Source organism: Chelonia mydas, chromosome 1, assembly GCF_015237465.2.
Source record: "Chelonia mydas isolate rCheMyd1 chromosome 1, rCheMyd1.pri.v2, whole genome shotgun sequence".
Classification (NCBI taxonomy): domain Eukaryota; kingdom Metazoa; phylum Chordata; order Testudines; family Cheloniidae; genus Chelonia; species Chelonia mydas.
In genome coordinates, this window is record NC_057849.1 from 291968909 (window position 1) to 291995512 (window position 26604).

The window sequence follows — 26604 nt, forward strand, 5'->3', positions numbered from 1 at the left end:
AGGACTTTTATTGTTAACAAGTAAGAAAAATCACCTGAGTTTTCATCGTCGCTTAAGTTTACTCCATAAACAACTACCTGACATAGCTAGTTTTTTGCTGCTTCATCAGCACTTTCAGTATGATTTTAATTATGAAAGTAAGGGGCTATCCTGAGCAAATAATCTGGAAATCTGATAGTATAGCTTTACTCATGCACAGTGTGGTACCCAGTGAAAAGTTGAACCCATCTCTGAATTCCAAGAGATGAACAAGTACTTGCAAATCTCTCATTCATTTTCATTGCCCTTTTTTATTTAATTAATTAATTAATTAATTTTTATTTAAACAAATGTACTATGTTAGCCCTGGATGTGAGCTATTCCAGCACAGGCTAATACTTGACCTGACTCTCTAGCGTCGGTTAGTTTGCTTGTTTTGTGAAATGATCCATTTTACGGTGACTTATCCCCATACTGTTTGCAAGATCAGCATCCCATAACCTCTCTTTCCACTTTGACTAAACCTGAATAATACTAATATTCTTAAAATGCCATTTTCAAGCTATTGTATACTGGGTGGTCATTTAGCAGTGAGGAACTCTCCTTGGTCCCAGCCTACTCTTCTAGTGCTATCAGCATTTTGTGCTTCCCTGTTTGCCAGTCTATGTAATATTATACTGAAAAATGACATCAAAGGAATGTTAATAAGCTGTAAAGTCAAGCACTCAAAAGTTAGGAAATGCCAGAATTAAGGTTGTCCATGCTTTGTGCATACCAATTATTTTAGTCTTTAATCATATGGTCACATATTATTTTTTTTCCACAGAACCCCTGCATCATTCAATATATAGGATGAACAGTGGGCTGGGGGTGAATCAGGGTTGTATAGTGAAAGAGAAAGTTGTTTGGAGGATTCTCGCAAAAGTTACAAGGAGTGTAGTGAATGAGGCAGGTGATAGGCTAAGAAAAGTTGGTCTCATGATTTAAAGGCAGTTGAAGACCGGCTTAGACAATGGTATTCTATCTTTGCCTCTGCCACAGAGTTCCTGTGTGATACTGGTCAAGTTACTTAAACCAAACTCTTCACATGTGGTCACTAATGTGCCTCATTTTCTGGGTGCCTGATTGAGACCCTGGGGTCTGATTTGCACAAGTGCTGAGCACTCACTGCTGTAACTGAAGTCAATGGAAGCTGTGCTTTAAACATAGAATTCTAAGTACTCTGGATAAAATCAGGCCCTAGCTGTCTCAACTTGGGCACCTAAAATTAGTGGGCACGTTAAACATTAACCGTGCCTCTATTCCTCATCAGTAAAATGGGAACATTACCATCCCCCACCTCACAGGGTTGTTGTGAAGATAAATTCATTAATATTTGTGGAGCACTCTGGTACTATAATGAGGAAATTAATAATTCTGTATTCAGCACTCCATTTGTACAGTGCACAGTAAACAAGGCCTGGGGCCACACTTTGAATAATGAGGATAAAACAAAATTTTGAATGGCTGCTCATTCCTTTGTTGTGCTCTGAATGAGGCAGTGGTCCTGTAGAAAAAATAATATAACAACCTAATCATATAATTAAAAGCTGTTTCACAATTTGGCCCTTTTGTGGTTATGCATTAAGGTTACACAGTCAGTCTTAACTTCGGTACTTCTAACCTTTGAGCACTTGACTTTGCAACCTTAATGTTCTTTTCATGTAGTTTTTGTGTGCGTAATACAATTTAGTCTAGCTTGTACATACAATATCTACTATATTTGAAATCTGTTGTGAAATATATATTAATTTAATAGGTTTCTCTAATATTGTATCTTCTTTGAGTATAGATCTTATATTTCCATTGAAATACCACTGAATTTAAGGGATCAGTTCTTTTATTTTCAGCCACTGATTATGAATGCTTTGCTTTACTCCTAATCCAGCAGCTTCTGAATTTAGGGGCAGATCCCCTGGGCTGCAAGAAGGTACTTGGTCGTCCTGGGGAAGTTATACAAATCAATCCTCAGATACTGCAGCGACATGTGGACATAGCAGTATTAACTTTCTTGCTATGTTCCGCAGTTGCCACTCAGAGCTAACTGTGACTCAGCAGATCCACACACATTTCCGGGATATAATTAACTTAGGCTTGAATAAAGACTGGGAGTGGATGGGTCATTACACAAAGTAAAACTATTTCCCCATGTTTATTCCCCCCTCCCCTCCCCCCACTGTTCCTCACACGTTCTTGTCAACTGCTGGAAATGGCTCACCTTGATTATCACTACAAAGGGTTTCCCCCCCCGCCCTTCTCCTGCTGGTAATAGCTCACCTTACCTGATCACGCTCATTACAGTGTGTATGGTAACACCCATTGTTTCATATTCTCTGTGTATATAAATCTCCCCACTGTATTTTCCACTGCATGCATCCGATGAAGTGAGCTGTAGCTCACGAAAGCTTATGCTCAAATAAATTGGTTAGTCTCTAAGGTGCCACAAGTCCTCCTTTTCTTTTTGCGGATATAGACTAACACGGCTGCTACTCTGAAACATTTCAGGGCTGACTGCTCTTGATAAGAGTCATGTAGCTCAGGATCAAGCTTTAGAAAAGAAATGCCTTTGCATTCTAGATAATCACATGAGCAAGATAGCTCAGTGGTTTGAGCATTGGCCTGCTAAACCCAGCATTCAATCCTTGTAATGGGCCATTTAGGGATCTGGGGCAAAAATTGGGGATTGGTCCTTTGAGCAGGGGGTTGGACTAGATGACCTCCTGAGGTCCCTTCCAACCCTGATATTCTATGATTCTAGATGCCTTGGCCCTAATCCATCCATTCAGTTTGCCATACAAAGCAATGTCCTTCCAAACCCCACACATTCTTTTGACCATTTTATGCCAAGTTAAAGTTGTTTTTGGTTTTTGTTCATTTTCTCTGGGTGGTGGAAGATTTTAGCAACTGTACTATTGCAACAATGTTTAACTTATAGAAACTATTGCAACAATGTTTAAGTTATATACTCCTGCACATAAAACACTGCAAACCCCATATCAGGGCAGAACCCAGCACTCCTCTACACAGCTGAAATGGAGAAGCAGAACTCTGGTGCCACCAAGTGGTAAATTCTGAATTATACCAGGAGATATCATAAGTTTCCCTTACGGAATGCTTTGGACCCAAGAAGTGGGACTCTTAGTGCTTCTGTCATTAATACTACCTGAAATGTCTTTGCCTTTCAGTAACATGATACAGCATTTTGTTTTTATTTTATATTTCTGTTGTTGAAGAGGGAGAATATTTCCTAATTTTTTGGCCTGGAGTTTCTCACCATTGCATCCGATTAGTAGGAAAAGGAACTTCCCATTAGCTTTCTGTAGGAAGCACAGACCTTGCTAATGGTCAAATCCCAAAGTCAGGTCTGCAATTATTTCATGCTGAAACCTGGCTTAAATGAAGGCTGTGGTAGGTTGAAGCATTTAATGTGTGTGATGCTGGGGGTTAGGGTGAAATCTCTTTGTAGCTCCTTCAGGATAAATGTAAGACTCGGTTATGCTCCTTTATGGAATGAGATAGCTGAAACAACAGGAGCTACTGCCCAAACACAGGCCATGTACAAGATATCCAGCACTAGCACTGGGAGCATGGCCCTCAGAAAAAGGCAAGTGAGAGCTTTTTGGGTAGAATGACAGGTTTCAGCGTAACAGCCGTGTTAGTCTGTATTTGCAAGAAGAAAAGGAGGACTTGTGGCACCTTAGAGACTAACCAATTTATTTGAGCATAAGCTTTCGTGAGCTACAGCTCACTTCATCGGATGCATACATAAGGGGTCACCACTATTCAACAGTCCTGATTGTACCCTGGGGAATGTCAATAGAATGCCAGTAGAATGCTGGCTGGAAAGAGACTTGGGACTGTGGTCAAAGAAACTGTCTCCTGCTGTTTTGTTTCCTACTGTGTGCAGGGAAACAGGACTTTGTACATCCTCTGTAAATAGGATTGCATCAAATGAAATACCAGACTCCATGAAATGTCTCAACCTAACAGAAACAACCTGCAAAACCCTGAATATTGGCTAACTCATCAAGTCAAATGGAGTAACAAGTGATATTCTCCAGGATACTGCCTCATTCCAAAATCCAGCTCCACTTGGCTTCTGTGTGGAGGGAAGACTCTGAAGTCAGTCCTGGTTAGAGGTGTGTTCTACACAACTCACAACTGAAGCCATTTCAGCTGTTTAAAAACTTCTTAAATGAGGCCCAATATATAATAATAAATTAGGTGTGGAGTAACTTACTTTGCATTTATGATATAAACAAGCAGCATCTGACCTGGAATAACAGTCTCTATCCCCTTTTTTTCATGTGAAGGCAATAGAAAACTGATTGTCAACATGTGGCTTTGTTAGCACAAATATAAAACTAAGTTGGACCTTTAAAGCACTGCCCCATAATATGGGGTTGTTGAGGCCCGTGGCCAAGCAGAAGCTGTGGGTACAATATTGCCTGAAGGAGGCACAATGCCCCTCTGGAGCAGCCTCTCCCACAACCATTTTAGAGGATGCACCATGTGCATCCTCTATATGTAGGGGCAGTTATGATGGCCAGCCTGGAGGAATCCACCCTCCTGTGCCTTTTGGGGAGACCATTGTTGCTGTCAGTGCTAGCCTTGAGCAATCCTTGTACTCCTTGAGTGTGAGGAGCAGGATTGTGTCTGGCTCTGCAGGGGGCTGGAGGAGGCAGAAGGGGCATAAATGGTCAGTCGTTACTGTACTATTGAGGAGGATCTTTCATTGGAGTCCTGGAGACTTCTTGCCTCTAGCAGATCATGGGAAGGGCGGGATTGTGACATTCCCCAGGGTACAATCAGGACTGTTGAATAGTGGTGACCCCTTAACTCTCTAGCTTGGGTGCCTTTTACACTGCTTTGCTGCCAGAACAGCCACTCCTGGTCTGCTCACGCAGTCTTCAGCATGTAAATTCACTTGCAGCTAAATACAGGAGTACTCTCACCAGTCACTCATTAATTACATACAGGGTGACTCCCACTAATTGTTAGTACCAGACTGTCCCCCAGAAATGTAGATCTTGTACTGCATAGTATCCTCTGTCCTCCTCATAATAAGTCCATCATTTCCTCAAAGGAAAATGATAATGTACCAACCTTGTTATCCTAAATGGAGTTTCCCACACACTTTAATCCAAACACACTGGTTAATTGATAATTACAAGTGGTAGTGCATAAATGCATTATACATAAAAGTCAGGATTGGTTACAAAAGAACGAAAAGTAATATGCAAGCTAATACCTAACTTAACAAGCTAAATGAACTTAAAAGCAAAGGTTTTGTTGTCTCCCCATACACTTGTAAATTTCACAGGCTGGGTCTCCTTCCAGCGTGGGACCACTCCCCTCTTAGTTCAGTTCTTTGTGAATTGTTGTTGTCATGAACAGAGAGATGGGAGGAGGAGAGGTGAAATCAAGTCCTCCCCCTTTATAACTCAATTTATTGCGCTAGAAACGTCCTTGTTGAATCATGGTGACACGTAGTCCGTTGCAGATGTGAGGCTTGAAACATTGCTGTGATGCAATGTAAATTTCTTATTCACAACTTCCTGTTGCTGGAGAATTGCTGCTTACATAACTGATAGCCCACTTAACTTTTATTGATACACTGGCACCCCCAGACAGGTATCTTTGTCTCTGAAAAAGTGATATGGACCTGCCTCTCTAACTCTGGAACATGTTATACAGTAGCAATTTATAACTTTACATACAATGTTGATACACATACTTTACCAAGACAATAATGTTCAGCAGATTATGAATTTTCAAATGATACCTCTCAAGGCACACTTTGTACAAAATTTATCATAATCTTGTAAAAGTGGTGACCATAATAGTATAGACCATTATAGGAGTGGGCTGATCTTTCCTCTCCATGACTGACTGACTTGTAAAACAGAGCTAGACAGATAATATATCTCTTCTTCAGACAAGGAGAATAGTCACTATAGCTTTTGTGCCTGTGGCATCACCTGTGGAGGATCCTTTTGAATGGATCAGCCACGGCTTGAAGTGGGTCAGTAAACCACAGTGCAGAAAAAGAGTAAAAGGCCTTCCAGGGCTCTGTGCAAGGAAAAGGAGAGATGTGGGATAAGGAATCCACAAGAGAGGCTGTGCACTGAAGGCTCAGCAGAAGTGAAAATAAGACGGGAGCTCAAGCCTGGAAGCAGCAACCAACTCCTGTTTATTTGCTTTCGGCATTTGTTAGGCTGATCCTTATGGGGTAGTTAATCCTCTAGTTAGTTTTGAAACTTTCTGCAGTTATACTCATTTAAAAAACTAGTGAAGATTCAAGTCCTACTTATTATTTAAACATGTTTGTTTGTATCTGGACTTTGGGAAGAGGGTGATGGCACCAAAATGGTAGAAATAGAAAACAAAGCAAAATTATAATTTTCTAAACACATGCTTTCATTAAGAATGAATTTCCAGATGGTTCTGGCTGTTTTAGCTGCAGATAATGGTACAAAGCACTCAACAATTCAAAAGAGATTCACTATCTCTTGTGAATAGGAGGAAAAACGAATTAGTAGACGAAATATCCCCAGAATAAACAATAACATTAGAGAAGGGGGTAGGGGGGAGTCCATTCTTCTGCCAGCTTCCAATAAAGTTAGAAAATAATTGATTGTTTTAATAAGAGTGAATCGTGATCTTTGGAATTTGTCCATCCCCAACTAGAATACTGCTTTTGGAAATCACTTGCATATTTAACCACTTGCAAACACCACTTGCATATTTAAATAATTACGGCCCATGCCAGCCCCTGTGAGGGTTATTGGCGCCTAAGGGATTGGAAATTCAAAATTTGCTCCCTCTCCCCATCCAGAGTGGGGGAAGGGGTCCATCTTCAGCCCACGAAAGTAGCAGATCTACTGAGATCTACATGGATCTTCCCGGGGTTCACTGGACGCCAGAATAATCTGGGCCCACTGGCACTGTGGCTGCTGGCATTTAGGAGCCAAAATGCTGATGTCTCCATATTTTGCTGCCCTCCAACCTCCCCACTTAGAGAGGAATTCACTGTATAGCAGAGGAGCTGATGTAAGTTAACAGTGATAGGGTCAGAATTAACATACCATGTTTTGCAGATCCCTGTGTGTTTGGGGGATGGGGTAGAGAAATGATGTATCACCTTTATAGGTACTACTAAGGACTGCCCATTTGTCCACCCTCCCTCTCCCCAACCCAGAGTACCTGTAGAGGGCCTTCCATGGAATTGTGAGTAATATTGACTAGTTATCATTGGGACCTATAAAACACCCTAGTCATTACTAGCTGTAAACCCATTTATTCCATAACGTTAATTTTTTTTTAAATGAGCTGTTACTAGAAAGACTAAGCAGATGTTGTTTTAATTACTGTAGGAAAGTATGGCTACTATGTGTTTATGATTTTAAACTCCTTTAAAATTTGCAGAGATACTAATTCCGCATACTTATGTGGCCTCTTTTAATCTCAGGGCACTAAATAAGTTCCCCAAGTGAATGACAGACTCAGGAATTCTCAACATTAAACAACGCTATACAAAAACTAGTGTCTTTGTTTTTTTTAAAAGAAAATACTAGTGTTTTTCTATAAAACTTGATCTGTGCTCCCAGGGAAAGATAGACTGGATGGTGCAGGGGCTTGTATTGTATAAACCAAAGGGGGAAAAGGGGCTCCTTAACTTTTTGGGCAGAATTTTGCTTTTGTAAGTGTACATCTATCAGAGCAGCAGGTTAAGGGACAGATCCTCAGCTGGTGTGTATTGTCATAGGTGCTGAGGCTCTAACCCCATATATAGACATAAGTAACTGACTAGGTTCCATTACTCTGAACAGTGTCCCAATGTAAATACAGTTTTTTATTGACGAGGTTAACAATTAATTGTCATAATCACATAAGTAGAAATATATAATTATATGGGCACTTCCTGCTTCCCTGATCCTATTTGGGAAGAGTCATGGTGAAGATGGAACGATTACTTTTCATTGCCGTAATTAACAAAATGTGGCAGCATGTTAGTGCAACACTCACTCGTGCATGCCTAATGTGGGCGTGAACAGTCACTTAACTAATGTAACTTTTAGCCATAATTTAGAGACAGCCCTAGGGTAGCTCATTAGTTCTTTCCCATTGCTATTTATGTCCTCAGTAGCTTTGTGAAAAGCTCCAAGATTGTTTATAGATATTTGTGGAGCAGAAGTCAAACCAATGTAGTGAAATACAGAACATGTCATACAAAGTGGCCTTGTGGTGGCAGCAGTGTCTCAGTTTGCAATCTGACCCAAAAACTGTGGCAAAGAGGGAGCGATTACTAGCTATTCTCTGCAACTGACAAAGATGTGGCAGCATTTATCTGAGCAAAACCAGGATTCCCTAGTTTTTGTAGTAAAACTCATAGCATTTTGATCACTATTTTTGTGATCAAATTTAATTATCACATAATTAAATGTCCCAGGCCATATTTCCTTTCTCCTTTAAGATATATTTTTAGTTACATTTTTAAGGCAACCAGAAACCTTTCGTGGCAGGATGCCCTATAAATAAAATGCATTGTGCATTTATTACCATTATGATGATGATGATCAAGAAGTTATTTTGACCACACATAGTATAAGAGTGAAAATGTTTTGTATGAATTATACCTCAGCCTCAGATTTTAGGATGTATTGAATTTTTTTCCCCCTATGCCTAAGATACCTTAGTAAACAAAGTTTAACTCCTCATCCTGAAGTTGGAATGAATGATGATAACCTACTATCTATTCCCCTGTAAAGGATTAATACACACGATGACACACAAATGCTGGGCCCAATTCTGCCTTCAATTACTCTTGTGCAGCTTCCTTGATTTCAGTGTCAAATGCATGATCTTTCAGAGGAAGAGGTAACCCCCACCTGCAGAAATGAACTTGAAATATTGTGAAATTAGGTTTGGCAGCCTTGCTGCCATGATGCCGTGTTGCAATATCGTGTTACAATTGTGTCACTTGCTCAGGAGAACACAGGCTCCAGAAATTTATCCCTAAAAGAAGGTCCTAGGAGAGAGTCAGCCATATGGTGGAGTAGTCAGACCTTTTCCTGTCATCTATACTCCAGATAGATCCAGGGTTATTCTGCTGACTTATCTGGCCGCCAGAGCAAGTACATCTCATTAGCTCCAGATCAGGTGAATTAGAGACTGAGGGTTTGAGGAGGAGCTCTTGGGCAGCTCATCACAGCAACCTAATCCTCCACTTGGACCCCTGGTACAGGGAGGAGCTTTAATTTACACTATTAAAGTAAGGTCCCTCAAGGACTTTTTGTCATTGGAGAATCAGGGGTAGTAGAGCCTCACTCCACCACTACTCTCCTTCCCTGCCATGTCTCTTCCCTGACCCTGTTCCAGAACAAAAGACATGGAAGCTGCCTCTGTCAGCTTTATGCCAGTGGAGATTTCCCTATACAGTACTCTTGAGGGCATTCTGCACCAAAAAAATTAAAATTCTGCGCACAATATTTTAAAATTATTCAAATTTTATTTGTCAAATAAATGTGGAGGCTCAAGCATGGCACTGGGGAGCACAGGCCACTCACTGGCTGCATGGAGGTGGGAAATCACTGTGCAGCTCCCTGTCCCAGGACATGGACTCAGCAGTGAGGCTGCACCCAACCCTGACCTGCCCCAGAAACACCCTAGTACCCTGCTCCTCTGTGTGGGCAGGTAGGCTCAGCAAGGCAGGATCCAAGTGTGCAGGGGCTTAATGTGGGGGGATCCAGGTATGGATTGAGAGGGTTCTGTGGGGGCAATCTGGGTACGGGCGGCTCAGTGGGGAATCCAGGTGCGTGGGGGATCTGGATGCACAGGGGCTTGATGTGGGGGTTCTGGGTGCAACAGTCATGGGACTCTACAGGGAGGTCCAGGTGTAGATGGTTGGGGCTCAGTGCGGGGGGGGATCTGGGTGTGGGGGGAATAGAGGTTGGCATGAGGCACTTGGTGTGGGGGACTCAGTGGTGGGTCCAGGATGCTGGGGGAGTGGGGTGGGAATACAGGTGCATATGGCTTGTCAGAGTGATCCAGGTGCAAAGGGAGTTCTGAGTGCAGAGGGGGATGAGGCTCGGCAGGAGGGTCTGGGTATGAGGGGGTCTGGATGTATGGGGGTTGGGCGGATGGGGGAGCAGCTCCCTGTACAGGGATCCCTCCCCCTGCAGCTGAGGAGCAATGGATGCAGGAAGTGGGGGAGGGGAGGAGTTTGCGAGCTTCCTGCAGCCGGGGGAGAAATCTGGGGGTGAGTCTGACCCAGCACCGGATGCCATGCAGGGGAATAGGAAGCCCTATCCTCCCCAGCCCAGCTGGGACTAGCAACTGAGCCTGGCACAGGGTGGGAGCCACCAGCCGGGTCTTCCCCAGTCCTACCTGAAACTTACTGCTGGGGAGGGTCGCATGACCGCTCTTGTGACTTCCCTTTGCTTCCATGTCAGAAAGTCATTTTTCTTCAGGAAGCAAAGAAATCTGTGGGGGACATGAATTCTGCGCATGCGCAGTGGTGCAGAATTCCCCTGGTAGTAATACCGGTGGCATTTCGCAGGGACAATCTCATGTCTGGGGAGTCTAAGCTAAAATGGTACTAGGAGCTGATATAAGAAGACTTGTAGGGGGACATACAACCTCCCCACGCCCCAGAAACAGGCAGCTAAGGAGGGAACTTAGACTAAGATTTGGGGGTTTTGGTCTTAAATTAGGAATAAGGGACAACCCCACAAATGGGAATCAGGGTTTTTTTTACATGAATTGGGTGTGCATGCGCACAGAGTTAAGAGTGGAGTTAGGACTCCAGCCATTTATACCATTCTTTTTTTTCCCCTTTCAGGCTCTTTCTGCAACAGTTATTTGTTTGGAGAAAACAGTCCAAAATGGAGATTATCTTTTGGTAGAATTATCCCCATCCCCACCAAACATACACTGGGAGGAGTTATGCTAATTAGTGGGTGGAGCTTGATCCCTTGGATACAGATACCGCACTACTGATGGTCTAAGCCTCGGTAAGCACTTGAAAACCTCATTTTGTAATAGAACTACACAAGCTTGGTATGTTGCAGTAAAATATCTCAATGCAGAATGGTTGTTTACGATCCTCTCTTCTCTGCCCCCAGTCATACCAGGAGGTCTGATATCTTGGTCTCCACTCTCACAGTCTGGCACTTAGTCTGACACACTGTACTGTGCAGATCCATGTGTAAATAAAATAAAACTCAAACAGGGATGTAGCCATTATACTGCAGAAATGTAGATGTTTGCTTTTTGCATGTGAGGAAAAAAATGGTTCTCAGAATTATACTATAACACTAAAGACTCAGAACCTCAGTGGGGCTCTCCTCTGAATTTATAAAACTGAGATAATAACCAAAGGTTAGTTGTTCTATTCAGATTGTAGAAATCAAAGGCCCTTTTACATATAAGGGATCAGATGGGAAAATGTGGAATGTGCAGTTGTATATCTGGAATAGAAGATCCATGTTGCTTATACTCTTGGTGGAAAGGCTTGGATAGTTGCTTAGGATGTTCTGGTATCATTAAAAAAGTTCATTTCCTCATTTGAAGGCTGTTACTAATATTGCATTTGCTGGGGTCTGTCATTGCAAAGGAGTTTCACAGGGCAACAGGCTTTACTATAGTTTACTGTTGTCAGCTGCGTCACGTAAGAATTTGTCATATATTAGCTGACAAACTGCAATGACATTGTTAATAGATTAATTATTAATCTAAGTAATTAACACCAGAACATACTTTACATTCTATCTCTCTTCTGCACAGGCAGGGTTTTGGGGACATCTGGCCTTTGCACCCCCTCTTCATCTCCCAGCATCAGCATGGGTGGAGCCTTACCAACCTCCGTCACCTTGGTAATATCAGATTTGGACTCTGAGCTGTTTAGTAGAGCTGGGAATTTGATGGTGGGTATGGGAAAGAGTGGGAAGGTGATTTAATGGACACAACGGATTATTGAGACAAATCTTCACAATGTGGATGCAAGAGGACATCAAGGACAAATAACCAAAGAATGCAGTACAGTGTTCCAGAGAGTTTATATAATAAGACAGACTCTGCTCTTACTTATGTTGGTGTAGATCTTGAGTAACTCCCAGAGTAAACTGGAAATAATTCGGATTTACAGCAATACAAGTGAGAGCAGCATCTGGCCCCCTGAATGTACGCTTTTTTTTTTTTTTTTTATTATAAAGCTTAAGTGATGACTCATGAGTTTCACTTATAAGCTGTGTTAGGGACAATTGAAAAAGGATATTAATTGGGAGAATTCTGATTTATCACTCCATATATTGTGAGTGTTGGTAGGATGTTTGATTTTTAATGGGCCAATTCCTGAGAGGCCCTGGATAACTGAACATGAACAGGTAACTGTCACAGTGTCTGCAATGGCTCACGAGCATGAGTGCCTCCCTCAGGGTAGACTGTCAAAAACATGGCAGACACCCATCAACTTAGTAACAAATGTGAGCTCCTGGATCACACTAACAGTTTTATCATGGAGTCACAGACAATACCCTTAGTCTATCTTGCCACCCACTCAAGCTGGATTTAGAGATGAATGGTCAATTACATTAAAAATCACAAAATATTCCCGTGGCTTTCAGTCCCAAGAGACCAGTCACTTACTTCAGATCAATTGGTATCTTAGATCTCACACCAAAGACCATGCCTGAAGCCAATTATGTAATAAACTAAATAATAAGGTTTATTAGCAAGGAAAAAGAAATAAAACTCTTATTTACAGGTTCAAGCAAGCATATAACACAAAGGAGTTCCAATCTAAACCCTACGAGTGACAGAATTGTAGTGATCTGTCAATTCAAACTGTCTTTCAGGGCAACCCCAGGGATAACCCTGGTGATCTCTTGCTTCTGTTTAGAGTCTCTAGCCCGGTGATGAAATGACATGAAGATTTTTCATCTCTCTTGACAACTATTATTATTTCCCTCATCCAGCATTCAAACCAATGGGATGAGGTGGCCTTCCACAAGTATTTCTCCATGGGTGGATGGGGGCATTTAACAAAGCTTTTGTCTTATAATGACCCACTTAATTTTTGATAGTCCTCCTGGATGGGCAGGGAGGGGGAGGAATGATTCCTGTGACTGGGTTCACAAGTTCAGAGCAAACATTTCAAAGTGATAACGCAAAATTTACATATTTCATTATCGCATGCAATACAGACATTATAAGTAAGATTAATGCATGCAGCAACTTACAAGCATTTCATAGAGTCTAAACACTCAACACATTCTGATGAGACTAATACCTATTTTGAACAAAACTAACGTACAGATGAGCTGGTTTGGTTTCCAGCTGTGAGTTTGTCCATTCTTAGTTAATACCTATGGCCTTGGCCAGAGCTGGCACGTGGTTTACCAGCATCACAGTAACATTTTCCAAAATGCCTAGGTCCCATTTCAAAAGTGACACAGGCATTTAGCCTCATTGAAAAATCCATGGAATTTAGGCTCCTCAGTCATAAATAACTGTTGCTTTTGAAACTGGGACTTAAATTCCTAAATCACTGAAGCAAATTTGAAAATTCTGCTGTGACTTCTACTGAATGTCAGTGGAATTTAGGCTCTAAATCACACAGGCATTCTGTAAATTTTTACCCCAAATTTTTACCCCAAATCAGAGGCTTTACTACCACTGACTGCCGTGGAGTTACACAGGTGGAGCTGAGATCAGGAGGGCCGGCTCCAGCTTTTTTGCCGCCCCAAGCAACAAAGAAAAAAAAACAAAAAAAACTACACCTGATTGAGCTGCCGCCGAAGTGCTGCCGAAGAGGAAGAGAGGGAACGAAGGACCCGCCGCCGAAGACGTGCCGCCCCAATAACGCACGGAGTGATGCCCCTTTCTATTGGCCACCCCAGGCACCTGCTTCCTTTGCTGGTGCCTGGAGCCGGCCCTGGAGATCAGAATCCAGTTCTGTAGCCACATGAATGGCATTTCTTTTTCTTTATAATGTCAAAATAATATTTAATGTTGTAAACTGAATTCACTTTTAAAAATATTAGATTGACCAGACCTTTACTTTTGTATTCCAAACACCTTACCTCACACTTGTGCCGGGGCTTCCTTCAAAACAGCTTCATCCACCCATCATTGAGTAGTTTTTAACTTTCATTCTTAATTAAAATGCAAATTGGAAAGTGTTTAACAATCCCCGTCAATTATTAAAATACGAAAACAGGTCTGTGAGACACAAAAAAAGAAAAAGGCTTCCTACGAAAAGAAACATTATTGCCATGTTTGCAAGTTTCACTAGTAACTCCCCAGAGACTACACCGCTTTTTCCTACTTCTTTTAAAATGTTTGTAACAAGCCAAACTGGGGAAAACTGTAAAACCTCCTTCATTTTTTAAAAATAAAAATGAAATGAAATGTTGTATGATTTCAAGTGAAAAAGTAAGCAGCTTCCTCTCCACTGTCATTGCGGGAGAGGGCTGAGGAAAGGTTTATTTGTCTACAAATGTAGTTCTGCTGGTGACCTGTGATGTTGCTCTCCATGTCTGCAGCACTCCTTGTTATGAAGACTGCCAATTTTATCTCATTAGAGAGCTCTATTTTATCAGCTCAGATTGTAACGTTTGTTAAATCTGAATCAAGATGACTCCGATCTCATATTGGTTCATAGTTTAGCACATGTTGTTGCCCTAGCTCGCAGGTCAATGGGAATCTTACACAAGAAAGAACTGCAGGATTGAGCACGAGTGAGCACATCTGATTCTTCTGTTTTCTATAATCCGGCAAAAATGCTCTCATGAACAGATTCAGTAATACTAGAATCTCTTTCCAAAATAATGGTTTTTCTTCTCATATGCAAATTTTGTATTACTTTATATTTCTGGAACATTACAGAAGTTTCCTATATATGAGATTTTTCAAGGTCTTAAAATAATGAGTTGTTCCTGGTCAGATATGACATTTAGCACATACTGATATATCATTTAGTGTGTGTAGATTCTGGTTGTTATAATGGAAGGATGCATTGCAAAGTTATTTCATACATGGGGTATTTTCAAAGTCCTGCAGTGATGACATTGATGTAGTGCTACTACTCTGTTATAATCTTTGTATATTATTTAAGTGTAACAAATACTTCATTCATTGCCTGCCCTAAACTTTGCATTTGGTGACATTCTTGCTGCTGTGTTAATATCGGGTCTATTAAGCTGGACCTCATGGTCCATTACCCTTTCTTTAGGCCTGACCCCAAGAAGTTTATGGGTCTTGAGCACAGTGTGAAAAAGCAAAGGGTTTCACTCTCACCCAAGGAGCTCATTAGGACTTTATAGAAACACAAAAAATACCCCCACAGTACCAACATTTGCACTGAGGGATACTCACCAGACAAACAGCCTGGTGTCAGGAGGTGTTCATTGTTCTCTTTTTCCAGTCCTGCACACCAATTTAGCAAGCTAACTAAAGGGAGTGCTCATTTGTAATCCAGCATTTCATCCTTTGTGGTAGAGATTCATTTACCAGCATCCCTTAGCTTTGCTTCCTGAAATTCCAGTTTCATTTTGAGCAACATTTTAAATTAACTGACTTGCTGAGGACAGGACTACGCTGCCAATTGTTAACACAGGATTTGGTAACTGTGTGTGTTTGTTCCAAAGGCAATAAAACAATAATTCAGAGCCTATTATTAACAGACTTTTCTGCAGAGCATTTATAGAGTAAGGGCCATATTCTGTTGTTTACTCACCTTCAGTGGTACCATACTGCTCCTTGACTTCAATGGGACTACTTGAGGAGCCAGTCACTACTAAAGGGGAGTAGGGATCCCAGAATCTGGCCCTGAATATGGTGAGAAGATAGAACTGTTCTTCTACCATTAATAAAACGGGCTTTTTCCTTCTTGGTCCATGTTCCATCATCTCTCTGTCTCTTTAAAATATCAACATCTTCGATACATTCAGTGTCTGTCATTTTTTAGTATACAGCAAAAGTCACTGTAGGTTTTCATTCACTATAAAATGCCTCCATCTCTAAGGTACTGAGTGCTCTCTGCTGAGGACACTCAGCCCCATGCAGGGTTGGCACTCAACTCATAACAGTGTAGCCAATGCCCTAAGTATATTTTGAATTGTGCTTTGATATTTAAGGCACCAAAGAAAGCTCTGGTTTTTAATCAATTACAATATTTTCTTTGAAAGGTTGAGCTCATTGACCTGTAGAAGCAGCTATTTGCAGGTCCTGTTTTATTTTCACAATTGCCACGCTCTAGGAAGCACAGTCACAACAAATTTGCAAACCCAAGTGGTCTCACTTTTACCAGTCAAGTATTAAGTGTTTTGTGTGTGTGTTTGTGGGAAACAAGAAAATGTAAAGATAATTTTGCCTTTAATATTTCAACACAGAGCATCCCTCCCAAATAAAATCCTACTTACCTGAGGTATGGGTTTTTATCAAACTCATGCAGCAAGACTGTGATTTAAGAAAATAAAAATGGCCATGGATGTTTATGGGACTGCATTTTAACTTCCCAGACTCAGTGAAAAGCGAAATTAGGGAAGTTTTATTTTGTGTACAAATCAAATCTAGATGGGGTATTTGTCATACCTTTTTATCTTGACATGTATAATATATGGCAAGCATTTGTTATTCTGTTTAATATATCTACAACACATATGAAAAATTGAATTACACCTATATGGCCTGAGAGAAAAATAGCTTTATTAGTCCAATTGAAATTATTTTTTTTACTTCATTAACATGCACCATGAATTTGTTTGGCCCAATTAGCAGAGTAATCATACAAAATAAACAAACAAACACAAAAGCTAGAACCAGAATATGCTACAGGAATGTCAAATCCCTGCAATTACACTGAGATGGAATTGTATCAACCAGAGAGCGGGGATGTTGTACGCTAACTGACATACACATTGACATTTATTTCTCGGTCTATGCTCTCAGACTGACTGAGTGGAGCCAATTTGTATAATGACTGTATAATTTATCCTCAATAACTGTATGATACACAAACTCCTGCGCACTATCCAGCTGGGAGCCATAATAAACCAGAGTACTGGGATTTGTATAACCAACTGTGAGGTTAATTTTTAGTAACTATACCATGATTCTACAGTTCTCTCTCTTTTGATACATTGCAGCTCTCAGATTTCCTATCCACCTGCCCATGCAAACATGGTCACCTCAGCTTCTAATTCTCACCCTGTCTTTCCATCTAACTCCAGATATTAAATATAAATTTTAAAGGAATCACACTTAGTGGGAGAGAGGGGCCTTCTTCAAAGGGCAAATAGGAGTGAGAGAGAAGATACTGAGAAGGCCGCTCTTAGATAGAGTGGTGGAGTAAGGACGAGGCCAAAGGTTGACCTGGCCAAGTCTACTCTAGCTTCATGGATGGAGAATTCTCATGGTAATAGCCAAGTACAGTTTTATAGTAGCTAAGAGGAACACGGGGCTGAAAGGGCAGTGCACACAGTTCAGTATAATAATAATTTGAGGGTGCTTTCTTGATTTGGCAATAACTGTATCTTGGGCTAATTAAGTCCTTGACCTTTGACCTTCAGATGTATTTAATCTGAGATGTTGCCATTCCCCTGTAAACACGAAGCACCCTCAATTTATCACTTTAATAACGTGGGACTTTCTCTTTGTTCATTTAGGTACAGTGTCAACAAACATTTTTATAAATTGTACTTCCAGCTGCTGTTCCTCTTAAAGACTGAAAGCCAAGTAGTTAATCTAACAGAATCCACTAAAAGTCATTGTTCCTTTAACAGCAGAATTATCCAACTTGATGGCTTGTTAGATAAAACCTAGCATAAAAACATTAGTAGGTTGTTGATTGTTTTAATGTCTTGTGTTTGAAGTTATGTGAATGCTTGAACATGAAGGTGTGGTGTACTGGTTCTGGACACTTTCAGTGCACTGTACTTTGGGTAAAATGATTAGTCCATGTTTGTTGTGAGGGCCCGCTTCTCATTCTCTTGTGGCTTTTAAGTAGGGTGTGGAGTGGAGCTGTACTTGCTCAGCAGGAACACTGGGTGGCAGTCTCCCTGAATTCCTTATTACCAGCAGGAGAGTGGGGTGGGAGGAGGTATTGTTTCATGGTCTCTGTGCATATAATGTCTTCTGCAGTTTCCACAGTATGCATCCGATGAAGTGAGCTGTAGCTCACGAAAGCTCATGCTCAAATAAATTGGTTAGTCTCTAAGGTGCCACAAGTACTCCTTTTCTTTTAGCATAAAAAGGGACTGCAGCTGCTGCTAAACCCCTATAGGGTTGTTCTCTTTGTATATAAAATCTCCCCATTGTATTTTCCACTGCATGCATCTGATGAACTGAGCTGTAGCTCATGAAAGCTTATGCTCAAATAAATTTGTTAGTCTCTAAGGTGCCACAAGTACTCCTTTGCTTCCCATAGGGGATGCAGTGCACTTTTCTCTGCATAGGCTAACCAACTCTATAGCTTGTTTGGAGTAGCTAGCAGCATAGGTGCCAACTCCGTGGGTGCTCTGGGGCTGGAGCACGGTAAAAAAATAGTGGGTGCTCAGCACTCACCAGCAGCCCCCACATCGTTGCCTCCCCATCCCTCCCAGCGCCTCCTGCCCGCCGGCAGCCCTGTCAATCAGCACCCCCCCCCATGCCTCCCACCCACCGCGGATCAGCTATTTAATGGCATGCAGGAGGCGCTGTGGGGAGGAGCCAGGGCAGGGTGTGCTCGGGGAAGGGGGCGGGAAGAGGTGGGGCAGGGGTGCAAGCTTGGGGGAAAGAGTAGAGTGGGGGCAGGGCTTAGGGTGGAGTGGGGTTGAGCGCTCCCTGGGAAAGGACAAAGTCGGCACCTGTGGCTAGCTGCTGGCCTGACACTCCCTGAACACAATGACTGACATTTTGCTTAGCCTTTGCACCTGGGTGAGGGTCCTTGTGCCCTTTCCTTGTGCACACTTGGGCAAGGCACAATCTATCCCTGGGTCAGCAAGATAAATCATATAAGGGAAAGGAGCTCACCAAGGTGAAGCAATGCAAGAGAACATCAGAATGAAATCCTGGCCCTATTGAAGTCAATGGCAAAAACTCACATTAACTTCAATGGGGCCAGAGTTTCACCTCAGAAATATAGGGGCAGTGAATGGTAAAAATGGAGGTGCAAAAAACAAGTCTGAAAATTAATGCAAATTGCCAATAGATATAATATACAAGAATAAAATTGTACAAATAAGATGGGGCCCTGACTGCCAGGTTTTGAAGGTCCATGCTGTACTGTAGGACTTCACATGTTGTTTCACGTTTAATTTCTTGAAAGAGAAATGTTTTAAAATATCATCCTTGGGACATCTAGAACAATGCACCCATCATTGAGTAATACTCATAAGGACTGTCATTTTCTATCTGTACAGTGCCTAGCACAATGGGGCTCTGACCTGGCTAACCTGTAGGTGTTACCAGGATGTAAATGTTAAATAGTAATTATAATAGAGAAACTAAGATATGTTTTAAGAGAAATATGAGCCTGCAAGGGCCGCAAAGGTTAACTGTAGGTAGAACAACTACTGCGCATAACACTTGACATTGAAAAGAACCAATACAACAGAATAGACATTGAATAGAACCAGCATAACCAGAAAAATATAGCAAGTGATCAAAGAAAAATAAGATGGGTCTAAAAGGCATAATGATATAAAACTACTAAGATCCAGGCTAGAATGTAATATTTAAAAGGGGAAAATGTAAGGAAAAGATTTTAATAAGGTCAGAAAGAGAGGTTGCTGCATAAGATGTGAATGGAAAGACAAGTACATTGTATGAGGAGCAAGAGGCTGGTGAGAGAAATTTAAGGTTCCCCTGTGAAGAAAGGGTGAATGGTGCAGGGATGGTGAATAACTTCTTCACATCAATGTTTGCCAAGCAGAGAGGTAAATATATGCTACTATACAGATAAATGTTTGGCAGCTGGGGAAGAAAACAAAACTAAAAGAAATCTGGAAATGAGTTAAACCAGAATAAGTTAAGTTTAAAAGTAAACAATAATAAAATGGACCACCTGGAAACAGATGAGGCTGCAGCAGTGGATAATCTGTACCCTGTAACTGTCAAAGCGAAGTAACTGTAATGGTGATCTTTAACTCCATACTATATAGTAGCTGGAGAGAAGCTAACGTGATCCATTCATGCCTGCCTCAGAGGTAACAACCAGACAACTAAATACATATAAACCTGTACTGATAGAGCCGGTCAAAATCAGAATTTCTGTTCTGTGGGAAATTCTGACATTTTGAAATTTTCTTTGATCTCAAATTGGAACAAAAAAAGTCAAAACTTCCCGTTAAATGAAATTTCTGGAAACCTTTGCAAATATTGAAATGACCTTATAAAAGCACTTGTTTTTGATAAAATTGAATATGATACAATAGTTGAAATAAAGTCAAAATGAAGTGCTTTGACCTTATTGAAATGTAACATTCTGATAATTTTTCAATTAAAATTTTGACTAAATTGATAAGTTCCTGCAAAACAGTCAATTGCAGGTTCAAGGCTTAAATAAACAAGACAGACTGACAAACAGCAATAGATAAACACCCATTCAATCAAAATATCAAAACATTCATTGTCACATTTTTTAAAATTAATCCCCCCCCAATCTTTCACCATAACACAATACTATTCTATATAGCCTCTACATCCCTACAGGATAAGAAATCTCATCAGACTTAATATATTTAAGGAGCTCAACCTCAGGAATCTGACTGAAAGAAAGTTGTCTCAGAAAAGTGTTCTTAAGGTTTTAAGACACACAAAAGTCACTGAAAAGATGGGTAAAGCATTGAGGCGATACATTGATTAACCAACCAGTTTTGTAGATTTTTTTTAAAAAACAAACCAGTTATTTGTATTCAAAAGTCAAAATGGCTAACACCCAAAGTTAACAGGCAGAGAGAGGCCTTTAGCTTTCACCTTTGCCTTAGTAAGGGCTGTGAAACTGTGTTCATTTACACTGGCAAGCCTGAAAAGCACTAATGTTCATTCAGGCTGAAAGTGCATTCATATTCTTTATATATAATTTAAACATACATATTCTGGTGATTATGACACAACAAAGATAGATAAGGACTATGTTAATGCCCCATAGGGAACTTTTAGTGTGCACCAGCAGGGTCCAGGCAGCCTTGTTAGTGCACAACACACTGATGTGCATTAGAATTTCTCCCCACCTGGTGTGGACTAAAAGGCACCATGTAGACAAGACGTCAGATTACTTGCCCACTCATAAAGGGATTAAGAACTTTAGGCTATGAGAATTTAGGTCTGGGCACTCAGGAGTAAGTGGGGCTATTTGCTCACTTAGTTCTTCCCTGGAGTAGGTGAGAGTGGTAGAAATGAGATGAAGTCTTGATTGCTCCCTTTTCCCTCCCATCCCACCTCCTTGCCAAAGTAGCTGCGGGGAGCAATTAGTTCACAGCTGGTATAGGCCAGCAGTGAATTACTGCTCTCTGGGAGCAAGGATAAAACAAGGATTGTGCTGGGTAACACACATCAGTGGTGTGTCTGAGTATGTTTATGCAGCAATCACAGGGTGATATTACAGCTTGAATAGGACCTACCTGAGTTACCTTTAATCTACTTAGCTTGGGTCCCAGAACAGTGAAGCTGCAGCACCAAGTGCTTCAGCACAGGCTTTACAAGCCCACCTGGAAGCCTGGGTAATTACTGACAGGCTAGCCCATGCTAAGCATGAACTACTGTGGTGTCGCTGCTCCACTACCCAAGCTAGATTAAAGCAATCTTGCATATGACTATTCGAATTGCAATTGCACTTCATGATTGCAATATAATTACAATGCCTCCCAGGGCTAATCCTGGAGTGCTACAATTTATGTGCCACCTCTTGCTTAGGTTTGTGCCCAAAGTCACAATCTAGCCCAAAAAGGCTTTTAAGGGAAAGATTCTTGGTTGAAAGTCTCTCACAGGGTATGAAATGTCCTTAATGGGGAAAAAAAGTTGGGTATAGGTAGTAGCTCTCAGGTTCTGTTGTTTTAAGTCCAGTGCTGTTTCTTCCTAAAACTAAACAAGATAAATGCACACAAAGAGGGAAAGAGAAATGAAAGGCAAAAGACAGGAACGTGCAACTTCAGTCTCTGAGGCTTTCAATTACTGGAAGACCATAAACACAGCAGATGACCCATTTAGCCACTCCTAGACCCTGGGTTTACTTCTCAGGCTCAGGAAGATATTTGGCTAGGCTGTCCTGGTTTTCCTTTGGCTAGGGTGTGGCAAACAAAGCTTATTACAAAGATCTGGTTGCTTGGCAATCATTTTAATAGAAGACATGATATATCTTGAGTTTAGTAAAGCTTTTGATACAGCCCCACATAACACTGTCATAAGCAAACTAGGGAACTGTGGTCTAGATGAAATTACTACAAGGTGGATGCATAACTGGTTGAAAAACTGTACTCAAAGAGCAGTTATCAATGGTTCACTGTCAGACAGGGAGGACATATCTAGTGGGGTCTGTCCTGGGTCCAGTACTAGTCAATATTTTCATTAATGACTTTGATAATGAAATGGAGAGTATGCTTATAAAATTTGCGGATGACTCAAAATTGGGAAGAGTTGCAAGCACTTTGGAGAACAGTCTTAGATGATCTTGATAAATTGGAGAGTTGGTTTGAAATCAGCAAGATGAAATTCAGTAAAGACAAGTGCAAAGTTCTGTACTTAGGGAGGAAAAATCAAAGCACAAATACAAAATGGGAAGTAACGGGCTGGGTAGTAGCACAGCAAAAAAGGCTCTGTGGTTTATAGTGGATTCCAAATTGAATATGAGCCAGCAATGAGGTGCAATTGCAAAAAAGGCTATTATTTTTCTGGGGTGTAGTAACAGGAGTGACTTATATAAAGCATAGGAGGTAATTGTTCCATTATATTCAGCACTGGTGAGGACTCAGCTGGAATATTGTGTCCAATTTTGGGCACCACATTAAGAAAGAGTCCAGAGGAGGGGCAGCAAAAATTGTAAAAGATTTAGAAAACCTGACCTGTTAAGAAAACTTAGCATGTTTAGTCCCCGAGAAAAGAAGACTGAGGGGGGACCTGATAATAGTCTTCAAACATGTTAAGGGCCATTATAAAGAGAACAGTGATCAATTGTTCTCTATATCCACGAAAGATAGAACAAGAAGTAATAGGCTTAGGTTGCAGCAAGAGAGATGTAGATTAGATATTAGGAAAAACTTTCCAACTATAGGGTAGGTAAGCTCTGGAACAGGTTACTAAGGGAGATTGTGGAATCCCCATCATTGGAGGTATTAAAGAACAGGTTAGACAAACACCTGTCTGGGAATATGGTAGGTTTACTTTGTCCTGCCTCAGCACAGGGGTCTGGACTAGATGAGCTCATAAGGTCCCTTCCAGCCCTACTTTTCTATGATTTTTAACTTGCCAAATTGACCACGGCAACGTGTTAAAGTTAGATTTGTCCTGCTTGCCTAACTAGGATTATTATTAGACAGAAGGCAAAAAGAGAGGAGAGAAAGAGGGGGGAGAAATAATGTGAGGGTGGAAATTGACATGATAGGGGATGGCATAGTGGTGGACAAATGATGATGTCAGTGCTGATCATTATGGTGAGGATGTGGCTATTCAAAAGCTCCCTGCCATGTTCAGTAAATCACCAAATGCTCCACCTAAAATAAATGCCCTAAAGGGTGGCAGACTAGTTGCATAAACATTGTCCAATTAAAGCACATTCTGATAGGCTACATGAGGAAATTTCCTCTCATCTTGACAATTCTGCTTTGTTGGTAGAACAGTTTTGCAGAGTTTTGCCAGATATCTTGAAAATCCCAGATTAACATCTTTTTTCATCCAGACAAGCTCAGAGCACGCTGTTTATTGGAGTTCATTCCATGTTTTTTTTTCAATGACAATTCTACTTAACATATTTATAGATTAAAATAACATCCTGCCACATTTCACCTATGCTGGACAATTTAATTTTTAACCAAAGTTTGGGTTCAGCACAACACTGTTTCCCCCCAACCCTGCTTTCAGCAAAGATTGAAATATTCTGCCATATGGAGGACCCCACTTACAACATCATTAAAACTTGGTTCTGTCCCGTAGTGTAGATTAGACTGAAGTATATCGAGCCCTGCTCCTGAATCATGGTACATCCTTCAACTGTTCAGCAAGGTTTAGGACTCGAGTTAAAATAGGGTTTGCAAGACCAAACCATGGGTTAACTACATCAGGGGACAACACATTGTAACTGGGTCCCGAAACACAATGGGTGAAATCCTGGTTCCGCTCAAGTCCATGGCAGAACTCCCATTGTGGACAAAGAGGCCAGGATTTCACCTCACAGGATTTACAGTGTAGTTGGGATTTGACTTCATTGCTTTGAAGCATTATCAGTAAAACTCAACTACTTTGTTAAAATAAACTAATAAAGTATCTGATTTTTATAAGTCATGTTTGTTCACACAGGGCCTGATCCAAAGCCCATTGAAGTCAGTGGAAAAACTTCTGTTGGTTCCAGTGGATATCAGATTTAACCTTTCTTTGCAAATTCCCGTATTTAACTAGTTTTACTTTTATAATCTGCAATGGTCTTCCATTCATTACACCAAGTAACTGAGGTTCTGCTGTACTGTGCCATACTTCTCTCCATTATTTTGCATTCTTTTATCTGCAGGAGAGTTTCAAAAGAGAATAATTTTGAGCTGGTTCAGTATTTTCCCAGTTAACCTCAATCTAAATCTAAAATCTTTAGATTTTATTTCTGGGGGAATGCTTGTGCTCAGTGATTTGTTTTACCTTTTTAAAATCTAAATGCTCTTCTGTCTGAAATTGTCTTTCTACCTAGCAGCAAAAGAAATCCTAGGTTCCTGTAAGGATTAAGTCAGGAAGCAGTTTTTAACAACAAATTGAATCGTTTACATAAGGAAGTGTTGCTTTTATAAGTGATGGGAAACTTCAAATTTGATTACAAGCAACCTTTGGCTTCCTATCTGTTCAACAATAGGCCATGTTGTTAAGGGCAATTTCCATGCACAGCATGTGGGTCCCATTTTTTCATCCTTAGACATGGTTGTTTACTGTTCAGAACTGTTTATGCATTTTAATCAGGCTTATTCAGCAGCCCTTAATAAATCACTACTAAGTGAATGTACCAAAACAAGAACTATTATGCAGTTTTTGTTGCTCTTATGCAGTATGCACTGCCCTCAGTTTCCAGTGGATATGAAAATAAAAAGCAGAAGGGTAAAGGAGTCAAAAGAATAATTATTAGACATATGATTTTAATGCCTCTTTCTGAACAATCATTTCCAGCTACTTCTGTTAACGACAGGAGCCTGACTTTAAATTCAGTCCAGGCAAGAATGACTTAACAATTGGAACCTGCCTTCAGCTCATGGCACTGAAAGTATTTTTGATGCGATGAAGCTGACAGGCCAGTTCCTGCCTGGCAGATGATCTCTTGAGACAAGGCTGTATTTGTATAGATAAATGCTTAAACATTCAGGTATCTTGGTGTCTGGAGACAATTTGAGAGGAATATTATTGGTAAGACATTGATTTGCAGAAGTAAATATGTTTTTTCTGCCATTCATATTAGTAGCAAGCAGGACAATAACTGCCTTCTACTATCTGGCAAATATGCAGTACAAGAGAAACAGTTTAATCAATGCAACGGGGTTTCTGTGATAGCTAAAGTTAATTAAATGTAAAGCACATCCAAAAATAGTGTTATTTAATTGTAAATAAGCTATAAACGAGCAATTAGCTTTGAAAAGTTTCCCCCCATTTTTAATGCCAAAGTTCTTACTGTGAAAAATAGGGGATTTTAAATATATTTTGAACGTGTGCAGAAAATATCTGAAGCTAACCCCACATGGGGCATTATGTCATTAAAACAATTGTTTGTGCAAAATAAAACAAATGGAGTTTGGAAAAAATGTGCAGATTTGCCCAGAAAGTGGGAGCTGAATTGCAAAACATCCTTTCAGGGTTGTTCAGTAGTATCTAATCCTGTTCCCTTTACTCTAATGGTTAGTCCCACTGAAACCAATGGGATGAATTTAGATAATCTGTATTTGATCCCTATGATCTTCATTTTCAGAAAAACTGTTGTCTTCTTAAAGGCATTACCTGGTCAATTCTGTGTTTATGGAAAAATAGCCTTGTACAGGTGGCAGGTGTTATGCAAGATCCCCAACCTGTTCTACTGTTAGGCCTCAATCATGACAGGAACTTTACAAAAAATTTTTTTCACTGCTCATGGAATATTTGTACTTGTTTCTTAAGCAGCAAGACATATGCAGTCTCTGCCTCAAGTGCTTTGCTTGTTTGCAAAGAAAATGAAAAGCAGCTTTGTGAAGGGGAAAAACTGCTCTATGTAGCAAAACAACTCTGGACTCAAAATTGTGAGATTTCCTTTGGGAAATTATAAGACCCAGTCTTGCAAAGCCGAACTCACATGAGTAGTCCCATTGACTCAAATAGTGTTCAAATGCCTCAATAAGCATGGTATAAACTAGCTAGCTAGGTAAGATACGTTTGGGTCTTTCATATGTGCCA

At 40.7% G+C, this 26604-nt stretch overlaps 1 long non-coding RNA gene across 1 annotated transcript in view; it reads left to right on the plus strand.

The window, feature by feature from the left end:
• Positions 1-14575, plus strand: part of LOC122466239 — a 29911-nt gene extending 15336 nt beyond the window's left edge. Inside the window, exons 2-3 of the long non-coding RNA XR_006291608.1 lie at positions 10862-11033; positions 11806-14575. This is a non-coding gene — a long non-coding RNA (uncharacterized LOC122466239). The remainder of the gene's footprint in view (positions 1-10861; positions 11034-11805) is intronic.
• Positions 14576-26604: the final 12029 nt, after the last annotated feature.